The following is an 18,861-nucleotide window of genomic DNA, read 5'->3' as shown; positions in this document are numbered from 1 at the left end:
CTGGTGAAGAGTCCTCAGGGTAGCAGCATTATTCTTTTTTCTCTGCAGGGACATAGGTGCACGTATCTGCCCTAGTACAACTGTTCCCTAAGTAGGGATTTTAAAATATGATGATGTCAATGATTTTTTTTTTTGGTTTGTTTCTCTTTAAAGAAACTTGTCATTCACCCTTCAGCCTGTACTCACCTTCAAAATTATTGCTGATACTTACTCTAGGAAAATATATGCTGTTTTGTGGAATAGATTCACCTCTGAATGGTAACTAAGAGATGGATGTATTTTTCCTTTCCTGTAGAGTTTCTAGTGTTATATTGGAGAAAATGCGAGCCCAGATCCTACCTCCTTAGTTATGTGCTTGACCTTATACATCTGAGTATGCTTTGTAAATAAAATAATACAGTAAATGTAGGATTGGGAACTTGTTTAACTTGGGTACATTACATGCATAGGAAAGGAGGAGCATAATGTCTGTAGAAAGAAGTTTTAATATTGCTTTAATTAAAAAGTGTCTGTCATAAAATCATGAATATGAAGAACACTAAGATTTGTATGTTAAATACTTGCCTTTGAAAGTGTATGGCCTACAATAATCAAAAGAACTTAACAATCTTTCAAAATGGAGGTATGGAGAAGAATGCCACAGTAGTACCTTGTACTTATTACTGTATCCACATCTTTTTGCTGCTACTTTAAAACAAGATGCAATTGTCAGATTACTGTTGCGTGAGGGGGGAAGAGTGTCTTTAGCTATTGTTTCTTTTGCTAAGAGTAGAAATTCTGAAAGTACATGTTGCCTAGCTCTACTGCTCTAAAGGGAAAAGCAAAGAAGATGACTGTGTTATCGACATGGGTTTATTATTGATAAGATACACAATTTACAAGGTCCTTTGCAAGAAACCTTTATGTAAATTGAATAATTATGAGGTGAGACAGAAACTATGGCTGCATAGCGTAAATTTTAAGAGAAACATTTCTTGTGGAATTTTTCTTTTGAAATTACAGCAAACAATATTATGCTGATCAGTAGAAAGTCATAAAAGATTAGATTTTATGTGTTTCTTGCAAATATTTGCAATTGCATTTAGTAAATAAAATATTACCTGTAATCCAGCCTCTAACTGAAATTAATAAGGAGCTTTGTTATGAGCAGGTTGTTCCTTAACTGTTTCTTGCACCTTTTTCTGAAATGTGAGCATTGATTATCAGTTACTACATTTATTCTTAATTTCATCTGTCTGTCTTCTGACTCTTTTATCACAAATATTTCCAGAGGGCCTACTCTAAATAAAAATTATTTTAGTGTTTTTTGCATTGCTTGCCAGACTGCATGGGAAGTAACATAAATTGTCTTTCTTTTTGAAGTTTCCCAGTTGGTAGCCTCTAAATCTGATAATGTAAGAACCCACTCTTCTGGCTCTTGAGCTAGAGATTGCTGTTCAGTGATGCTATCCATGAAGCAGTCTAGGTTTCCAAGTCATAATGTGAGATTTGCTAGTGAAACAACAGCCATAGTCCAACAAGACTTATATTTCTGGGTTCTTATACATCAGTCTTGCCATAAATGTCATAGTGTTTTATTTCAATCTAAACGTTTTCAAAAGTGCCTCTTGTCTTCTGGTTTGCCATTCAGCAAGTCTACATGTAGAGTTGTTTGTTGCCTTGGTAACCACCCTCAGGTAGGAAGGTACCATTTTTTACCCATTGATCAATTATTTGGTGGGAAAAAATACAAGATATAGCAAAATATAATACTTTAAGATTTATTGGAATGGGAGTTTTAAACTGAGAAAAGTTATCTAGGCTTTATAATCGGTGTTTCTCTTGGAATATCCCAACAGAAGATCCTGAGTTCTGATTCCATCACAAGATTTATTGAGATGAGAAATTATCTTCATTGAAAAAAGATAGACAGTAGTTTCAATGCCCTTCCCCCTGTCATTAGAGATGGTTGTTTTATATGGAAAAATGCAAGATAGCACCTTTTGTGCTATTGTTGTCTCATCTATTTTAGAATATTCTGCCAGGAGACTTTGTATTCGAAGGCATTATGGTGAAAAGAGAGCTTTAACATTCACATTTTCATGAGGAGATTTCAGAAATGTGAACTGGACTTCATCTTATTTGTACCTGATCCAATATGCAAGCATATAAAGCTAAAACGTGCTTTAGGTCAAATCAGGAAATTTCCATAGAGCAGGGGAGAAAACACAAACTGATTGAAAGCTGCAGGGCAGGTTACTCAGCAAACACTTTGCTGCAGGGGTGAGTAGCTCATATCTGAACTGTGATAGACAGTGCAAGGTTACTGGTTTATGACAACAACATAGTAGAGCACAGTCATTATCCCAGCTAAAGGAAGTCGTCTTTCTGACATCTCAGGTAGTGTGGAAGCTTCAGTCTAGCTCTGTGCATTTTAAAAGTAGAAGCATTGTTGCTAACTTAATTCAGGATGAACAGTGAGCAACTAGATATGTAAACAGGAGCCTTCAACATCAAACTGGTAGTTTTCAAGTCTTAGTTAAAAAAAAAAAAAAAAGTTTTGGTGATACAGCTTGTGGCACAGGTGTGTTTGTTTTATATGCCATATGAGAGCTTTATCGCAAAAGTGGGATCATTGTACATAAGCTTTCTTTTGTGTCTCGTGTATGCATGTCATCCTACCATCTAGATTTGTCTAGGAATTTCAAAGAAAAGATAGGTGCTAATGTTAATGATATTTTATCATTCAGTAGTGTCATACTTCACTCTTCTCAATGTATCATGGTCTAGGGTGGTTTTCTGTTTTGTTTTGTCTCCCTGTCAGAGGCAGAATACTTATGACAAAGTATGTTTTGGTAATTACTTTGTACTGATGTAGAGTGGACTTGTAATTGATTTAATGAGCTGCCTTGCGGTAATAAAGTTACAGGCAAACTGAGATGCTATAAAGTAGGCTTGAAGTTATGTTTCTATGGGATTTTGCAATCATTTAACTGTATTACTTATCTAAACCAGTCACTCCAAGGTAAATTTATTGAGGCATTTTCTTCTCATTTCTCTCTCATTCTAGAACCTTACTAAAATTCAGGCAAATAAGTAGTGACTTTGATTTCTTTATCCTAGCTTTTTGTAGCACGTCTCAAGGAGATCTTAAATCAGCATTTGAATAAAAGGATGATGGCTGCTGTGTATCACAATATCATACCAGTATGCTGTCTAGCAAGCTTTTCTTTGCAGACAAATACTTCTTGATGATTGTGTATTGAGCATTTTCTCCCAATTGAATTCTCTCCTGTTTCTCTAAGAACTGAGTTGAAATTCTGTGATGACGTATGTTTGTTTTTATTTGAAATTAAATTGAGTATTTTGGATTTTTTTTTTTTTTTGGTCTCAGGTCTTCCTGTTTTCTTTCGCTTCTATCTGCAAACTGTTTCTTACTGTACCTTTCACAATAACAGTGTAGTTCTTATCTACTGAATTTCAGTGTTATACATTTCAAAGTAATATGATGTTTATTGAAACAGATAAAATTCCTTGCTTTTCTTCTTTTTTTCTTCAAACTGTGCAGTTCAAGAAAAATTCCAACATACGCAGGATATCCACAGATCCTTTAGAATCTGTTGGAAGGGGAACCTTCACATCTATCCTTTTAAAGCAAAGGAGATGATTATTTGTGAACTCTATAATTCAAATGAAGCGTTCAACAGACAATGTCCGAGTCCTCTTATGAAAATAGCTGCATCCTGCTTAACTTACTATAGGTAGAGATTTGCTGAATGGACACTAGGCCTCTTAATATCTTTGGAAAATTTTACAAATTAGAGAATGGATAGATGACGCTTTTTGTGAGAAGGCAATGACATATTATTTTTTCAGGAACAGAAAATGTTTTCAATGTCATGTCTAGCTCTTGCATTTGCAGTAGGCACAATGAAGTGTAAAAACAATTCATCTCATTTATAGTCACGCATTCCGAAGTAAAGCACCTTCTCGGAAACTTCTTCCTTACTCAATTCCATCTCCTCATTATTTCCCTTCAAAAATTCCTATTTTCTATTTAAACTTCTAAATTAAAAAGGTAAGCCTTGATGACAGGTTGACTACATGAAAAAATGCATTTTTTTTTTCTGTTTTTTGGCTTGCCTGTCAATGTGTTATGACTGTACAGTGCCTGGCACAACTTATGAGCAGAGCAGTAATACTTCCTTGCACAGTCATAGCCAATATTAGAATTTACCGTTAAAAACGATCAATATGCAAAATCTTTGGAGAGAGAGTTTATTTACTTTTCTAAAGCACAGTTTTGACTGCTCAGAAAACTGATCATATGTTAGATGACTTAGGAAGTAAGTGAGAATTTCCTGATATTTGTGCCCCGCTTACTACATTTTGGATTGTGCATTATATGCCTGAACTTGATCATTATCAGAGTCTGGATATAGATAGTACTAAGTATATTGCACAGTTAAAGAAGTTACTGTAATATTGATTCTCTGCTGCAGATTTTGCTTTGGAAAATCTTTTTTTTTTAAAAAAAAAAAAAAGTATTTTTTGCTTGATTCAACAGTACTAAGCTTCACAGGCATTTTGTGACTGAACTAAGGGGAACAGGATGAGGATATATCTTTTTTGCGAGGAAAATTTTGAAGATATGCTTAGAAGTACAGCTAGTCTTGAGTATACCAGTGTCTTCCTGAAACTGCAAGGAGCCTGAATCCTTACTTCTGTCATGTGAAGTATGAAGAATACCTAGATGGCTGGTTTAAATACCAGCGCTTTTATGTCTTAATTGCCAATCACATTAGCAGAAATGTCTGACTGATGCACTTTTCTTCATCTTGAATTAGTTACTATTTTTCTGGTATAGTTGAAAGCTGCAATTTCTACTTACTTATATGACAAAACTTTTCTGATAACTTGTATAATGCAGTTATACATCACCACAAAAATCTGTGATATAGTAAACATAAGAAACAGCAGCATAATTTAATAAATCTATCTCATGAAAATTACATACATTAGTATGTAAATGCAACTGCTTTACAATTTGCAGCCTGTCATACCAGCACACTGAGAAATTTAGGAACTAAGCCACAGCATTTGATTTCTTTTAATATTTAGAGATTTGTTTTTTCAGTTATGCTAATTGTCACTCTCTTTCTGTGCAAGAATACCAAAAGGAAATAAAGGGAGGAGTTATATCGAGGTGATTTTTCTTCTTGATATAAGAAGAGTCTGTAGAATTTGAGACGAGTAGTTTATTGATTTAATAAGAGTATATAGAAAATGACTCTGTCTGTGTTTAAACACTGCTGTGATGGACTGCTGGGAAAGCAGCCTTAGGATGTGTCAGGTCATCATGGTAGTTTGTATCAACCAATGGGAAAATTGGTTGATTGATTGCTGGTTTAAGAAAACAGTTAAAAGCAGAGGGGGAAAAATGATTGCCATAATTCAGGCTTTTTAAAAAAGGGGGAAAAAAACAAACCAACAGGTTAGTATGTGGACGTGTGCTTTCAAAAGCAACAGGGAGGATCTGACCAGTTTAGTAGTTCTTGAAATGGTGGTGAATGTGGGGATTCCCTGGAAATGATGTTTTGTCTCGTGTCCAAGTGGCTGCCTGAATTCTGCTGGATGGAGAGCGTTGGAAGCTTCAGCCTTACGAAGGTGGACTCAAGCAAAATGGACTTGGAACTCACTTCAAAACAGTAACTCTTTCTTTAACTTTGTACACTTTCTTCCCCAGTGTAATATGACAGTGAATGAGTGTGCGCGTGTGTGAAGGAACTTGTCTTAGCAATGGTCTCTCTCAGAGACCATGTATGGGTAAAGCAGTTCGACTAGTTCAGCTCCCTGCTCCTCCCTCCCGGAGAGCTGAGCAGAGTCTATTCTGCTGAAACGGTTGTTCCACTTTCTGCTTTCTATATTTGTACAGCAGCAGCACGCTAGCTAGCTAGGCGGTGTGGCCGGCCTTGTGCACATTCGGCATTTGCTGAGCAGAATTGAGAGCCAGGGCTTACAGTCTCTGTCGTTACGTCCGTCTGTCTGTCTGTCTCTGCGTCTCTGGGAAGGACTGGCGTTCCAAGTGAAAGGTGATCTGTTTGTGGATGTGTTTTGGTTTTTTGTATGTTGCAGTTCGTCCAAGCTGGGAGTCCAGGACTGGGAGTGGAGGAGGGACGGCAGTTGTTTTGCGGGGAGAGTATGTAGTGGGTGGTAGTGACATGAGGAAGGTTCAGTTTTAGCCTCCAAAAGAGGTGCTGGCTTCTGGGATGAGGGTTTTAAAGGCCCTGCCTGTTTTGGGGAATGATTAGCCCTTGCTACATAAGGGCCTAGATCCTGCCCTTAAAGGTCTGTTGTCACTGCCTGCCGTGAGGATTAATGAAAACTAGATCCTGCATGTGCTGCCTGTGCTTGTTATGGGCAAGGGGGATTACTGAGGAGCTAGACCCTGGCCAGCCTAGTTTGGAATAAGGAGTTGGTGTTGGGGGATGGGGCTGTAGGGAATACCTTATTAGGAAGAGCTGGAAACATGTAACTAGGATTTCCCTAGCTGTACCTTTGCATAAAATTCGTATTAAGGTCATGCATTGAGTGCGTTGACTGTTCAAAATTGCCATTCTTCACTATTAGATTAGGTAGACAAATATTATAGCCTAGTGCAGAAAGTCAGCTAGCTGCTGACGCTGTAGTAAACTGTGTTGATAAGACATTCTTGGAGTAGTGGAAAGGTGCTCAAAATAGTGGCAGCAGCTGGATCCACGCTTAACATTGGGGGAAGTTTTTTTTGGGGGGGAGAGTGGGAAGTGGATAATAGGGTGTTTTTTCTGTCTTTTAGGGGATGCTGCCCATTTACAAATCCTACTGCCTCTTGAGCTTTGGTGTATGCAAATAATCAAGCCTTTTGTTTTTGGAATTTGAGCTAGGAAAACTTTTTTACTTGTGAAATAGAGGGCAGCATACTTGCTAAAATCTTCCTCGAGAGCCATGTTTCAGAACCTGTCTTAATTATTTTTCTTTTCTACCATTGCAGTGTATCTACCCTATTTCCTCCTGGAAAAGCTATGTGTGTCTTCAATTTGAAAGAAGCATATTTTGGAGGTGAATGGGGGGAGGATTTCAGCCTCCCAAAAATATCTGGATCATACTTTGTCTACAGGCAGGGAACTGTGATTGATGTGTGACAGAGGGTCATTTCACTCTTGGACTGCTTACACTCGAGTGACTTTGTTGTGTGGCTGGTTTCTGATCATTCTTTGTGTAACAGGGACACACTAAGATAGTTGTTGTGTCTTCTGGGAAACCTGTGAAATTCATTGTGAATATGCAGCTTCTGGGGTATTACACTGTCTTTCTTAAGTGTCCTGATGTCTTTTACAATTCCTACATACTCTTCAAGATCTCAGCCTCAGCTGTGAAAGCCTCAGCCTTTCTTTCATCCTACTTTTCCATTCCCTGTCTGCCTGATTTACATGCTTCCATTCATACTGGCCAGAAGAAAGTGGCAAAACAAAATCTGAACTGTTTCTAAGTTGCAACCACTAATTAAAAGCAAATTTTAGCATTGTTTAAGGCTAACAATCACGGTTATTCAATTCCTGTGCTTTGACATGTTTTCTAATAGGATGCCTAATTTTTGATTGTAATCTCATAGCAAGAGCATGATTAGGCAATTTCAAAGGCCTCTTGGAAATATATTCACTGTTGTATTTTTAAAATGTTGTTTGGCCATTGTAGGAAAATGTCATGGTAACGAGTAGAACATTGAAGAAGCTTATGTTCACCAAGTGCGTTGAGCAGGTGAGCAAGATAGTGCCAGGCCACAGAATGGCAACAGAGGATTTAAATCTACGGTTTTGTAAAAATCTTCTTACAGACAGTATGTAAGAGAGTGACATTGTTTAGAGCCAAGCTGTCAATTATCTTTCTTGGAAGGCAGATGCTTTGAGTTATCTGTGTAGTAAATCCGTCCTGTACCTATTGGCCAGTAGTGCAGAAAGAGTGGCTTAGTAATCAGCCTATTTCTCTTAATGGAAGCCTTAGCACTTGCGCTTTTGAAATTAAGACAAATTAACAGTAGAGAATTAATTATGGGACATTCAGCACTAGATATGATGTAGTTTTCTGAGTAGTTTTCTGAGTAATTTGAATGAGCATATGCCACTATTGCTGTGAAAGAGGCTTTTTCGAGCTCTCGTGCATTCCCGCTCACCTTTGTGCTGCCAAGCCCACCTTTGTGGTGTGGTTGCACAGTAAACTGAATCAGGGACCATGCCTGGGTTAAAATTTGTTCTTGTTATTGTTCGTAGGCTAGATCAAGCCTAAGTCATTTTGTTCCTCAAGCTCATCATGCAGAGGTGGGAATGGATAGCTAGGAAGGGAAGAGTTGGGCTATATTCTTTTGGCAAAAGTGCTGGCTTAAACTGGATCTGCAGTAAGAGTGTCTTTCAGTCACTTTCTTCCCATTTCCATCTTATCTTTTTGGAAAACTTGCGTGCAATCTTCTCTAGAAATAAAGCCCCCCCAAAAATGAAATAAGAGTTGTTTGCATCTGGTATTACTTGCTGTGGTACACTGAATTTGGCCCTACACAGAGGGATAGTAGATGCTCTCATAACATTGCATTATGAATTCGGTAGTTGATACATGATGCAGCTGTACAGAGAAGCCTGCTGTTCTTTTGGGAAAGAAATTGGTCAACTCTGCAGATGTGAAAACAGAGGGAAGATAATATGCCACACAGATTCCTCTATGCAAGTTTTTGATGCCACTTTCTTAATTCAGGTATGTGAAGTAAAGAAACTCCAGGAATTCAGCAAGATGATTTTGTCTGTTTTGATTCCTCATTAGAACGTGCAGCGAAAGCTATATTTGTAGTACTTATTTTGTCATAAAGTTTCTGGAGTCTTTTACTAATGTTAGAAGCCAGCTTATGTCATACTGTGCCTTCCAGGAAAAGTAAGTGGAAAGAATGGGTGGAAACATGTGCAGGTGAAGAATGTCTGAAAATACGTACATGAAACTACAAGCAAACACTGAATCTCTCCTGTTCTTGGCAAAGTGTGTGGACACTCTTGTTCCCATGTGCAGTTGAATCTAATGGTGCTGAGTACGACAGCCACTGCAGTAAATAGCTGCCTGCCTGTACCACCTTTCTCCCTTTTAGGTAGGCTCAGGGATCGAGCCCTGCACAGCAGGGAGCACTGCTGGAGTCTTGGGGAAGAGAGCAGCATAGCTGCCCAGGCAAAGCTGTCAGTGAGTATTAGTTAGTAAAGATGAGCAGCCTGGAGGGGATGTTTTGGGGTCCCAATGAGGGCTATGAGGGTGATTTGTGGTGTAAAAGGCAGTTGAAATCAATAGGAAGGGCATTCTCTGCCAGTCTTCTTCAGGTGACTTTTAGATGTTGTGACAAGGAATGAAAGTTACACTTCTTATGACAGAGCAAGCTCATCTAAAGAATGACGGTAAATGTGTGAATGGTCTTCAGGCAAAAATAATGCTTCAAGGTGCTGCATATTTTTATGCATTAATATGTTTTCAGTCTATTAGGTTGTGAATTAATGCAGGGTTTTTTTTTCTCAGTTTTTACAGTAGGTAACATATGTCAGGCACTATAGAAAAATATTGAAGAGAGGTTAGACTGCAGAAAATAAACCAAACTTTATAAAAATGATGACAAATCTTCAGAGAGCTTGAGTGCAAGCTTAGGAATAACTCCTTTTCAGTGAAAATGGCTAGATTTTATTTCATTTAGATTTTTGAACATAAGTTGGGATGCTAAGTTAATGTTTCCACAGCAATGCCATAATGTTTGCCTCTAAAGAAAAAGAAATGATACTAAATATCTTAAAAGCTGCAGCTATGCAAACACAATATTTACATCTCTTGACCTATTAATGAAAATTATTTGTTCTTGAAAGTGGTTTAAATCAATGTTCATTCTTTAAAATAGAGCTTTGAACCAATTCTTTGCTGATATCAATAACTATAATTTAAGAGTTGCATCTATTTACTTCTGCAAAGGCTGGAACCTTGCGCCTATTACAAAAAAATTTGTTGAGCATATTTTTACTGTCTGATTTGCAAGCATGGCAATGGCAGGTCCTGCAAGGTAGAATTCATGGCAAATATTTGTCTAATATAAGCTGAGAAAGAGGAATATGCAAACTTACGATAAATTAGTATTTTTAGTTGTTTGAAATAAAATATAAATGTTTATACTTAATCATTTTGTGAATGAATTATTATATAAGTTTATATAGAATTCTTAGAATTCCATACCTACTTGGAATTTTTTGTTCAGTTAGACTCTGATCTCTCAAAATTAGGACACTTAAATTGTTTTCCTCTGAAGCTGGCAGTTGGTGCTGGAAATGGTCATCCTGTTGTACTATATTATATATATCAGCACAGAGAGATTGATGACCTTAGTTTAAGGATCATGATGTGGGGACATCTGGCATACCTCTTTCTTCTCTCTGAGTTTGAACCTATTCTCTGTGCAGTCAAAAGAAAGAAGTAAGTAAGTACCTTAGGAGATAATTATAAAAGGCTTATTTCAGTGCAGAGTTACACATATTGTGCATTTAAACAGTGTACAGGAATGATCTTCCCATGAAAGTTTTTGCCGTTGGGTTTAATGATGGGTAAGTGGAAGTGTATTTGATTCTTTCAGTTGAGATGGATGAAGTTGTATTAAAAAAATAATATAGCTGGTATTGTTGCTTCAGGAAGTAGCCTTAGCATTTAAGCTTAGAATGTTGCCTCTGTTCAGTGCTGCTCAATTTAAGTTTACCAGAAGAAGCCTCTAAATGCTGCACTAGAGTTAGTATATGTTCCTTTGGAGCGTGCAGAATCCATAAAGACAAAAATGAATGTGTGAGTTCTGAGTATATTGGATCCTCATTCAAAGAGTAAATATAATGTTGCACTGGTGTGTACATTCTGTATTTGCAATTCTTCAGATATTTTTGAGAGTCCCTTAATACAATAAACTGGAAGGATATAGCAACTTTAACTCTTTTGTTAGTGAGATACTTTGTTTTTATTCACAGACAAATGTTTTATGGAAGCTTTCTTTTTTTCTTAATGAAGCTGTCTACTGAATTTGGAGCTGAGATGCAACTGTGACAGTGTGATGATAATCTCTGGCTTCTGTTAAATACTTCCTATCACTAGTTCTCAAAACTTTTTTTTACAAAGAAAACAAATCAGATGATAACGCTGTGCAAATGAAAATACTTTGTATCATAAAGTGGTCTGTCTGATGTTACTCAGTCCTATAGCTAGTAATAGATCTCGTGTCTTCTAAGCCCTAATCTCCTATTCTTAACAGTAGGCCATAGGACTGTTTTGCATTTTCGAAGTGTGCCTCTTTACACTTTCTTTATGGATTATAACACTAATGTTTAGTCTTTGAAATGTTTAAGCTGTAATTGTTGACTGGGCACGGAATAGACATTGCTGCTATGGGCTAGATCCCAAAACTAGAATATCTGAAAATTCTCAAGATATCTGAAGCATGAGGATTAAAATGTTTTCAATCATCTCTTTTATTTTAGTCTGCAATAGTCTCAAAATGTCCACTTCTTTTATTCTTCATTCCATTTTTCCTATTGTTTCTGTAAACCAGAGTGGAACAAAACTGTCTTGTAGTTCAACTGCTTCTTTTACTATCTATATAGATTGTCTGTTAACCTGTATGTTCATTAGTACTTGTGCCTGGAACACTGAAGAAAACAGCGTTTGACAGCTCTGTCTTCAAAAATAAAAGTGAGCAGGTGCAGAGACTAGGAGCAGTTGCCTTGCACTGAGCAAGTAGCTTCTGATGCTGAAGGTTTGAGTGGTATGAAGATTACAGTGAAAGATGGGAAACTCTCGCCTAAGAAAGTATAGCCACGTGTTTGAGGTTTTTGGCATTATGGGAGCCTCTAGCTCCTGTCAGGTTTCTCATTGCCACCTGTGTTGCCTTGTCATCTCATAAGTAACGTTTACTAGGAGGTGGTGCACTTCCTGTGGGTTGTGGCCTGAGGTGTGCAGTAGTTGAGACTTCACCTGTTTTGTGCAGGCCTCCCTGTTCATGGCCTTGCTTACGCAGCGCGCTTGGTTCTTCACTCTCTGACTCATCAGTTTCCCCCTCTTTTACTTGCAGCAGAGAACTGGATATTTTTATGTTTCCAAGTTTTTAGCATTGGCCATATTGAATTGATACTTACAGTTGTGTAAATCTGCAGTGAATTCAGACTTGCGCTGATTCATCTGATAGACTGTTGACTCCAGGATAGGTATCTGAGCTAGAGGTTTGGGGTCTACTGTCGCCCTGTTTAATTGTGAATGGTAATCCTGACATCCCACAAACGTTAATTCCTGGAAGGTGTGATTGGAAGTCAAAACTAACTTGTCTGGACAAACGCTGACTGCCATAGTAATGTGATTGATCAGAATCCATTAAATGATCCAGTAGTTTCTTACAGATGCTGCAGGGTATTGGAGGGGCTGAAATTTTGCCACTAAGAGGGGAATAGTATCACTAGATTTGTTTGGAGTATCTCTGTTGCCTGATATTTACTGGCCAGAGATGCTTTTTTTCATTACCAAACGCCGTCCTGTTTGTACTGTATTGCGTGCCGGAAGTTACAGCTGTCCATTCATCAGTGGCAGTGTATTTTGTCGCTCTTAATTTTGGTAGGGCTAAGTGATAAGCTTTCATTTTTCTACATGGGTTTGTCTGGTGGTGTCAGAATTCCTCCCAACTTTGTGTAGAAGTTGGAGTGGCATCTCTACTCAGCTGCAGCCTTTCAGTCAGGAAAGGCAGCTACGGGAAGAATATTCTTCGCAGAAGCTGTGAGGAGGTGTCACAGTTTGCTGTCCCCAAAAAGGATGTACACCCCTGCAGATGTGGAAAGAGCTCGCCATCAGCCTCTAATGCCAGGGTAAATAAACAGTTTGCCAAAGACCTTTTGCCACATTTGTTACGACAGAAATTGCTGTGCTACACACATTGCTAGCAGCACACCAGCAATATATTCCCTGATCTGAGGTATCTAGGTCCTGGTTTCTTTTGAGATGAAATAGAGTTGACGGATTCTTTGGCCTTTGGGCCAAGTCTGACTGATGTATAAACTTGCATAAAGTATTCAGTGTATTTATGATCTGGGTGCAATTAAATAAACCGAACAATTTTGTTTTGAAAAACACTGATGATTTAACAGCATTCTCCCAGGCTCTCTACAGGTGGTTGTCTGATTTGCTGCTTGCTTTTTTAGAGTTTTTAATGAGTTAGATTTTTGCCTTTGATTCCATGAGGTGTATATTTTTCTCAGTGGTATCCAAGAATTATGGGTTCCTCTGGCTATGTTAGCTGTACTTTAGTCATCTTTGAAGTTTTTAAATTAATTCTCAAGAGTGTTATATAGTTACATGTGCTAAGGGAAGGGGTTTTTTTTAACCTGAAAAAATTGTTTATCAGTGTATTCTTAAACATTTGCAAGATCAATGTGTTGCGTATTTCAGGTTTTACTGGAAGTTGAATATCACAAAAATATACCTCAGCAGTGGTAACAGCTCCACAAGACTTATAAATATCTGATAAAGTTTGGGTTTAAAAGGAAGAAAAAATAAGCATTTGTATTACTTGAAGTTTTGAAGCCAAGGCTGTTAGCAGGCTTTTGAGACCCTTTTTCACTGTAAACAAATACTCTTTAATTAGACTTCAAAAAAGCAGAGGAATGTGGGTGAGGTGGAAGAAGGTGTCCTCAGGTAAAATATTTGCCTGAGTCACTAGCAGGAGCTTCATAACTAAGAGTGTTACTTTAGAACAAACCAAAAAAAGTATATAAAGTGTTTTCTGACCAATAATCAGTTTTCTGTAATATTTTAGAAAACATAAGTGAATTCACAATTTAAAAAAATACTCATTTCAGATAACTAATTGTTATGTTTCTTGTGATTCTTGGGAGATTTTTTATTTTTCTCTTCCTTACTAATATTACAAGAAAATTCAATTGTTTTAGTTTTGTTTAGGCTGCTGTGCTCCCTTAGAGGTTATAGTATTTTCTTAGAACAGTTGAACAAGTTGGGAACAAAATATGACTGAAAACGATTATAAAATAATAATTAAAAAACCTCAAGCGATCTCCCTTTGGAGAAAAGGTCATGAGTACATGCGATAAATATGTAGTATACTAGCAGGCAAGTTAGGGAAGGAAAAGGATCACTTACTGTCATTTCTCAGAGAATATAGAATGAAGGTAGTGAGGAGGCCTGCAAAACGGGAGATGTGGGAATTCCAAGAGCCTTGCAAAATTCCTCTTGCAGATGAATACAGTTTCATGTGGGCACCGATAAGTAGGTAAATGGATTAGGGTGTTCTGTGTAATACTGCTAGATAGCTGTAAGTATAGTTACAAAAACTGTACACAAAACTGTATGCAGAGAAGAAAAAACTTTCTAAAAAAAAACATCCACAAAGTTTGTATTTAAGTATGAAGCTAGCTCGTGTTGTGGGTCAACTACTGGGTCTCCTGCAAAATAAGAACCCTGTATCAATAGTGTTCCCTACTTGAGACGCAAGCAGATGTTGCTAGAGCAGAGAACCTGTATAGTTTCTAACTAATGGTTTGCTTAAGATGTCAAAATAACGCTTTTCCTTGTGTTGGTGATAATTTGTGTTTCCTAGGTCAGAGCTTTTTCATACATTTCCATCTGTGTTATCCTACATTAGACTCACCATCCTCAGGTTCATTGCCATCCTTTACTACTGCTGCTCCTGTGAAAATGATATGATATGGGAGTTCAGGATAGTGGGCAGTGCTGACAGTAACTCTGCTTCTTTCATGGGGCAAAAAAAGCCAAGCAGATGGCATAAATCCACTCAACATTATTAGGAAGCTGCAAGACTACTTCTTTTTAGTCCTTTCTTTTGCACCTTCCATTTGTTCTCCTTATTTTTGAAATATGTAACTTCATTTTTGAGTCTAGTGAAGGTGGATGCCACGTTTTAATGATTTCTGTTACTAGAAATACAATTTATTTTGACAGTTCCATGCCTTTTGCAAGGTGAAGTTTATGTTGTCATGATTCCTATTATCTAATTTTAACTCCAAAGTCCTCAATGTCTGTTTTTCTTGTCTTTTAGAGTGAAGACTGGAACCGCAAGAGGGAGGTGCATAGCTGCAGGTATGAACCAATTGCAGTTCATGTCTTTCAATCGCTTGTTGAAGCCTCCTTTCAAAAGTCTAGGGGAAAGTTGTTTTCAGTTTCAGTGATGAAAGTGATCATTTTCCACTGCAGTGAGCAGTGCTCCCTGAACCTTAAGCTCTTAGCAGTTTTCTGCCTTTGTGCAGTTTAAAGAGTGTTAACAATTTAGGATTGTAAGTACCAAGTAAACAGGCTCCATTTGGGATGTAATAATTTTAGAAAAATAACTAACTACAAAATAGAAGTGTTTGCCTTCACACTAGTTGCTTGAACAGAACAAATTTCAAGTACTTTATGGTACATGAAACCTGAAAAGTGAGTATTAGTGGAACAACTTCCTACATGCTGAGACATATCAGATTATGTGCAGCATAATGGAAGTGTGGTCTAGGGTGAAAATGCTTGCAGCCAAATGTGAGTATCTTCTGATGCAGTTTTGTTAACGCCTAAAGTCCAGTAAGGCTGAGGTTTCACATGGCTGAGCCAACCTAGTGGCTTGCTGTTCCCCTCTTGCCTTTATTCAGTTCCCAGCTGAGTAGTCTTGCTTCTTTGGTTGTGTGGCTCTCATGGTGGTTTGACTGCATGGTACATAAAATCAGCTTGCTAACTCAATAAAAAGCTCTTTTGTGATCAACTTATTGTTGCTCTGATTTAGCAATTTGGATTGATTTATTGTGTCAGAGGAGCACCGAAGGAAGAGAACAGACTGTCTCATGTAACTGTGCACCCTAAGAGTTTCAGATTTGTTTAGAGAATGATTAGCCTGTGACTGCTATGTTAAGTAACACTCTCATGCCCAAATGGCAATGTTTTCTCTTCTGATGAATAACTTTATTATGGCAGAAATGTTTCAGGCATGCTTCAGTCTGTGGACAAAAGAGGGAAACTCTTTGACAAAGAATCAGTGTAACAGTCGATCACCTCCCAGCCTTTGCAGAATGTGCTCAGTAGCTTTACCAGGGCCCATCAGAGATCAGGAATGCACACTTTTATCAATTACAGGAAAAAAATATTTCTTTTTTTCTATACCACAATTTTGAAAAGAAAAGTATATTCTATCAGTAAGAGCTTGGAAATATTTGAACTAGTATTCTGCCAAAGGTGATCTTTGTTAATACATTTACCTCGGCTTGAAACGGGAGGTAGAGATCCCGGGTACTGTCTCTTCTCAAGAGATCTGAGAAGTAAAGCAGTGATATGATTTTACAGATTCCTCTGAATATTTGAAAGACATTCAGTTGTCCTTTTGTGCAAGCCTGCCTTCTTGTTCATTGCCTCACTCTGAATTTTCTTCATTGAGCTTAGAGGTCTGTTCATTAGTTAGTCTTCTCACAGCTTAATCATACTTGTCAATTAATAGTAATGCTGGGCGCTTCTTTATGCTTCATTTTGGGCTCTCTGTAGCTAGTAGTTCAGCCAAGTCATCTGCAATAGAACTTTTCTTAGTTCTGTATTTTTGGCAGTTTTTTTTTCTGTAGTACTTCTGATTCCAGGTTGTCTCAGTGCTGTGTTTGCCTTTTGGGAACACTGTCTATTTAGGCTTACCTGAAAAGGGGAGGCAGTCAGCAAAACTGCAGAAAGCCAGAAGGAAGAGAAAGGATCCGTTCCTTCTGCTCCACTCTCTTAGCAAGGAACTTGCTTGTAAGCTTGGCTGTCTTTGTGTAGAGTGTAGCTTCCCCATGTTTGTCATGGGGCAAACACCTTGCTGATAAAGTAGTACAAAAGAAGCAGTGTAGTCAGTGGAAGATTGTGCATAATTTGATAGCTTGTACTGGATGCCAGCCCTGGTGGCCAGTCTGGCCACTCCTAAGGTGCAGGGAGTATGGAACCTATAGCAAGGAGCTTCTGAGATTAGTTCCATTCCCTACCACCAGCTATAAAATGATTATCTGTGTGTTTCTGCTTATATTCTAGGCAAAGATGTCAGAGGAAATACAGATCCAAGTGTCCCATGTAGAGCCAGGTCAGAAAGATCTCCTGGAAATAAGTTTTTGAAAACTTGGCTAGGGTTCGGTGTGTTCGCTGTGGGAGGAGAAGCACTAAGCATAGTCTTCACAAGGTGAAAAGTACTACTGTCTAGGGAGGAGGGGTTATGCAATCTATTAGCACTCAAACAAAGCAGGATTAAATATATTTAGGCTTGGAAAATGTATTTTTTTTCCATTTTTATAGCATTCAGAAGATCAATAAATGTTTACAGTCTTTTTTCCTGCACTGATCTGATTTTTTTTTCTATGAGTGTATATGAATTGATACTTGAAATAAAATGTATTCTCTCCTCCTTTGAGAAAGGAGGGACTAGCTTTTCAAACCAAAGTGTAAGGATAGAGTAGTTAAGGAAGCATATACAGGAAGGAAAGGAACCCCTTTGTCTTTATATTAGAAAGCAGCTAGTGAGGGCTGAATTTTGATATTGCAAAGAGGAGGCATTTCTTTTCTACTGTGGCCAGATCATGTTTGCCAAAGCTTTCATAAATACATTGAGAGGGATTTAATCATGCCTATATCGGAAAGAAAATCAACTTTTGTCTTTAAAGGGCAGGATTTCCTGTCTCCCTATATGCTACTCATCAGGGTAGAAAGCTAAAGTTGGATTAAAAAAAATGAAATCTGATCCTAGGAATGTCTTCATTTTCAAGTGATTTTAAAGAGATGATGATTGATCTCTCTGTATTTGGAAGCACCAGTTTGATTTCTCTTTGAGGGCATTGGTCTCCAGGTATCATGGATATGGCATAACACCTGAGTGCTTTTGTAACTGGCTGGTACTCTGCACTTCACCTTTCCTATTCTTTTGCTGCTCCTTTAGGACTCTTAAGAATTTAGGAAAGAAAGATTAGCAGTCATTGTACTTACATGCTTTTGTCTCAAAAGTTATTTGTTGAGACAGACTAATCTGTCATTAGATTTGCTACTTTTTTAAATTCACAGAAGTTTACTAATTACAGAACATGGGTCCAGAATCAATTGGTTTGGATTATTTAACAAAACAGTCGAGCTTATGATTGCCAAAATAAGACACAAAATGGATTAGTTCAATTTGGTACAATATCTGTGATGTCTCCTATTAAGAGAAACATAATCGGTCTTTTCATTAAGACACATCTGTCTTAATGTGAATGCAGAAAGGTGTCCAAATGAAAGAATATCAAATCTTTTCTTGAACATCTGGTAACGCTGTGTTGCAGAATTTTTCTGTATGCATCCTAGTGTGAAATGCCGCTTATGATGACGAGCCTTTAAATGAACTCAGAGGTATATCAGAGTAGAAGTATGATGGAATTCTGCTTTCAGACTGGTACAGACAGGTAAAACTGAGGAGGAGGTAGCTTTCCTTTGAGACAGAAAATCAACTGGCCTTTGAAATAGCATATTCCCTACTTTCTTGGTAGCTGCTATCTCTAGACAATTTTTTTTTTGAAATGAGGCATTTACTCTGAGATTCAGAATTACTACTTGAATTCAGGAAGTCCTCACAACTTGCTTACCACACTTTCTCAAAGCAAATTAAACAGTTATTCTTCTGTAAAATATTATTTTGGGGTATAGTGCCTTAAGAAAACTGACAATTTTAGGACTGAGGAATGCTTGCCTTCTGTATTTATAGTTATCAGATCCACACTCACCCTGTTGATGGTGTTCTGTTGGTAGACAAAAATGCCTTTATACTGTTTAAAGGCCCGAAGA

At 37.7% G+C, this 18,861-nt stretch overlaps 1 protein-coding gene across 11 annotated transcripts in view; it reads left to right on the top strand.

Annotated features, from left to right (window-relative positions):
* The window catches only part of CELF1 (CUGBP Elav-like family member 1), a 63,729-nt gene that overhangs the window by 1,561 nt on the left and 43,307 nt on the right, over positions 1-18,861 (top strand). For 8 of the 11 annotated variants that reach the window (XM_062577108.1, XM_062577107.1, XM_062577106.1 and 5 more), the window contains exon 2: positions 15,113-15,153. The exons of 1 other annotated variant lie outside the window; for it this stretch is intronic. The gene's annotated coding sequence lies outside the window, so the exon portion shown is untranslated. Of the gene's footprint in view, positions 1-5,987; positions 6,072-15,112; positions 15,154-17,092; positions 17,138-18,861 lie in introns of those variants that run through there. 2 more of the 11 variants (XM_062577096.1, XM_062577100.1) reach the window with 2 other exon arrangements.

The sequence above is a fragment of the Rhea pennata genome, chromosome 5, assembly GCF_028389875.1.
Source record: "Rhea pennata isolate bPtePen1 chromosome 5, bPtePen1.pri, whole genome shotgun sequence".
In the NCBI taxonomy this organism is placed as follows: Eukaryota; Metazoa; Chordata; class Aves; order Rheiformes; family Rheidae; genus Rhea; species Rhea pennata.
This window is presented reverse-complemented; position numbering and strand designations above follow the sequence as displayed.